This window comes from Octopus bimaculoides, chromosome 5 (genome assembly GCF_001194135.2).
Source record: "Octopus bimaculoides isolate UCB-OBI-ISO-001 chromosome 5, ASM119413v2, whole genome shotgun sequence".
Taxonomy (NCBI): Eukaryota; Metazoa; Mollusca; class Cephalopoda; order Octopoda; family Octopodidae; genus Octopus; species Octopus bimaculoides.
This window is the reverse complement of record NC_068985.1, coordinates 117,684,165-117,688,599: the sequence shown is the minus strand read 5'-3', so window position 1 is coordinate 117,688,599 and position 4,435 is coordinate 117,684,165.

Sequence of the window (4,435 nt, the reverse complement as noted above, 5' to 3'; positions counted from 1 at the left end):
TATGTCTGGTGCTTTTTGTATATGCTTCTGACTGAACTGTAGCCTGATCTTCACACCTGTCACGTGACCGAAACCGAATCATCCGAAATAATGTTGAATCTCACGAGATTGTAATTCAAAGATCCAGTCATGCAAAATACATCAATGGTGCTAAATGGTTGAGTACATCACAGATACATATATACGTATAAAGACATATGTGTCCCTGAGAACTTTAGCTACTTTGTATGCAAATACAATGGATGAGTCATTCTTTTCCCCTGTAGACACAAGACCCAAAATTTTGGGTGAGGGGACCGTCGATTAGATCGACTCCAGTACGCAACTAGTACTTAATTTATCGACCGCGGAAGGTTGAAAGGCAAAATCGACCTCGGCGGAATTTGAACTCAGAACGAAAAGATAGACGAAATACCGCTAAGCATTTCGCCCGGCGTGTTAACAATTCTGCTTGCTCGTCGCCTTGTTCTGTTGATCGAATAGATGAATAGTGATATTTCGAAACCTTTTAGGCAGAACAGTTCATCATCTTAGAGTTATATATCTCCGTATATCACACACACACACACACACACACACACACACGTGAGTATCACTTGGTTTTCAATACAATGCATGTGACATATATATATATATATATATATATATATATATATATATATAGGGTGTTCGTGCTAAATTTGACGATTTTTTTTGTGTATCCTATATTTTTTTTGCAGGAAGAGCTTGGTATTATTGGTAACTAGTCAACAGCGTTGGTTAGTATAAGGATTAAAGTTGTAACTGAGAAAAAGTAAGTTGACTTGAAGGACTGCAAGCCATCTCAGTATTGGAAAAGAGTCTGTATCATGATGATTTGCGCCTTGAAGGAACTCAGGAGGCGTTTTGCGTCCGCATCCTGAACTCATCCCAACGTCATGAGGCTTAATTTAGACGGCTATGTGAAACTGCTGCAGACTGTGGCCAAACCCTGGCTGCAAAGAGATGCTGCTGGAAGACCATACATGAGGCAGCAGGAACCAGTTCCCCATTGATACTTCCGAAAAGAATCAGAAGTGGTTGTCGGGGAATTTCTTCGACTTCGCCAGCCCCAATTTCTAGCTTCCTAATTCCTCCGGTTGTAATCCTATGAATTACAACGTCTGGAGAGCCGTTGATAAAGACAGCAAGCAACAACTCTGTTTGCGACAGCAAGACCGAGCTGGTGGTCAAGATCAAAGAGGGGTTCGAAGATCTTCCCAGGGTTCCAATGAGAAAAGCATGCATCAGTTTCCGGAGTTGTCTTGAAACCGCGGTGGAAGCTAAGGTCTTTGAGTAAATTGTTATCTCTCAGCCATAACTAGTTGTTATTTTTGAATTTTTAAAGATACTATTATTAAAGATACTTTTATTTTTCGATGGGATGTTTTCTTTTCTTTTCGTGCAAGCTGTCAAATATAACCCATACACCTTGTATATAGTAGCCCATGAATGGAAGTGATATTACAGTAATCCCTCGCCATATCGCGGTTCACATATCGCGGTTTACTACTTAAGCTTACGTCGATTCTTCCGTGGTGTTGTTCTGCATTTATAATAAAATAAATATATACAAATTATAAAAATGATAATAAAAAATATACAGTACAGTACTGTTTGTAATTCGCGGATTTTCACCTATCGCGGAGGGTTTTGGAACATAATATATGAGATAATCTAGGGATTACTGTATACTTATTCTTTCATTACGGTCATTTCAATACTACATGGTTCAAACATGAATATAAATGATATGTAATGTTACAATCTCTTATATTTGGTTCATGTGAGAGAAAGGATAAGGAAAATTGTCTATTTGTTTGCACTGTGTTAACCGGCATTCGCTGGAGTGTTAACTGGGAAAACCGCCCGAAATGATATGCGCCTGCGTGTGTGCATGTGTGTGATCGCATGAGTGTGTCCAGTGTCCAGTAAAAGAAAAATCAAATCAAAATTATTGATGTTTTAGCAGCAAACCCACAGTATACATCAGCTCAAACCATGACATAGAATAGCCATTTGAAAACAGTTAGTACCTGCAAAATAACTGTGTGCATCCATATATGGCCTTAAATACACACACACACACACACACACACACACACACACAAACACACACAGTACAAATAAAAGTGTATATTATATGTATTTCTTTCTTTTTCTTCCTTTTAGGTGCCATGTCCAGAATGTAGGACATAGTCGAGGCGATCATGTCCTGCACAATACTCTGTTCTCTGTCTTCTGTAACAGTTCCACTTCCTGTTTTATGACTCCTTCTTGCAACCAGTTCGTCATCCTTGACATTTATATCATTCTTCATTTTCCTTTGCTTCAATCTTCGCTAAATTCTTCAGACTCTCTTTCCTCATCAAATGACCAAACCTCAGTTGTTTGGTCCTTATCTCACGAAGCAATTTCTTATTTACCACAGCTCGAGTCACCGCTTCTTCGTTAGACACTTTGTCCATATTATTCTCAATATCCTCTTTAAGAACCACGTCTAACGGCTCCCCAAGCACCTCATTTCCGATGTCATAGACCAGGCTTCATTTCCATACAGATACACAGAATAGACACAACAGTTCAATATACGGATCCTAGTCTTGATGTTATAAGTACGGTTTCTCAAGAGGTTATACAATTTTGAGAATGCATATTTTGCCAGTACTATTCGTCTTTTGATCTCCTTCACACATCTTGTGTCTTTTGTGATCAAAGTTGCAAAGTTGTTCACGGACTATCTATCTATCTATCTATCTATCTATCTATCTATCTATCTATCTATCTATCTGTCTATCTGTCTGTCTGTCAGTCTGTCTGTCCATCAGTCCGTCTGTCTGTCCCTCTGATTGTCTGTCTGTCTATACATACATACATTCATACGTACATACATACATACGTACGTACGTACATACATACATACGTACGTATGTACATACATACATACGTACGTACGTACATACATACATACGTACGTACGTACATGCATACGTGCGTACATGTATACATGCATTCGTACGTACGTACATACATACATATATTCTTTACAGGGTGCGGTCAAAGCTAGGTAGGAATTTTACATGGGCAAATTTTGGAAAACTGCAAAGTAACTTTATGGATTTTACGTGGGTAAAATTTGGAAATTTGGATTATACTGATAAAATTTATCCACGCATGCGGGATAATCTGGGGCATTTTGCTCGCATTTTTAATTTAGTGAATGCAGTATAGCTAGAAATGATTTTTAGGACAAAAAGTTTCCGTAATCAACTATATCTTAACTTTTACTTATTTTAATCATTGAACTGCGGCTATACTGGGGCACCGTGTTGAAGGGTTTAGTTCAGCAAATAGCCCCTAGTACTTATTTTCAAAGTTTAGCACTCATTCTGTCGGACTCTTCTGGCGAACCGCTAGGTTACAAAGGGGTAAACCAACCAACACGTATTGTGAAGCAGTCCTGCGGGACAAAAATAACCACGGCACACGCACGCACACATACACACACACACACACACACACACACACACACACACACACACACACACACACACACACACACACACACACACACACACACACACACACACACACACACACACACACACACACACTCACACTCACACACATTTATTGAAAAGTTTGGTTGTTAAAGAGTGTTTTTTTTTCTATGTGGTGAGTTGCGGTGAAGGAAAATGAGATAAGCTATTAACATTGTCAACCGGTTTCACTTTGCTAACCATGACTAGAATATTAATGAATATATTTCACGGTATCATAAGAGGTTTTTAGTTCATGTTAGTAGCAGGAAAGATCTTTCGTTAATAAATTATCTGTTAGTGAATGTGGATAGTACTTCCCGACTAGGGTGGTTTTAATGTGATGAAGTCGAAGGTCCCGTGGACTTGAAGCAGACACTATTGTGATAATCCTTTTCACTAAATTAAAGGGAATATTTATTTTAATGTATTTCAGGTTGTTTGAATTAAACAGAAAGTATTGCTTCGAGTCTGTAGGTTTATAATAAATATCAGTTTCAATATGATCGTTGACTTATTTTATCAAAATATTAAGAAATGTGAGTTTCTCTTTGCTGTACTCCATACTAAATTAAATATTTGGATTTATACTATTGATTAGTGATTTAAATTCAAAAAGTTTGTCAATATTCTCATTCCAAATAACAAAATAGTCATCCAGATATCTTTTACTGTTCTCTCTTATATATAGATAATATGAGTCTCCATATTTTTGTTGTGGCATTTGATCTATAGTTAATTCGAAATATCCCGATATTAGGTTCGCAACAACTGGGGTTACTTTTGTCTCCATCGCTATTCAAACATTTTTGTATATATGTATATACACACACACACACACATATATATATATATATATATATATATATATATATATA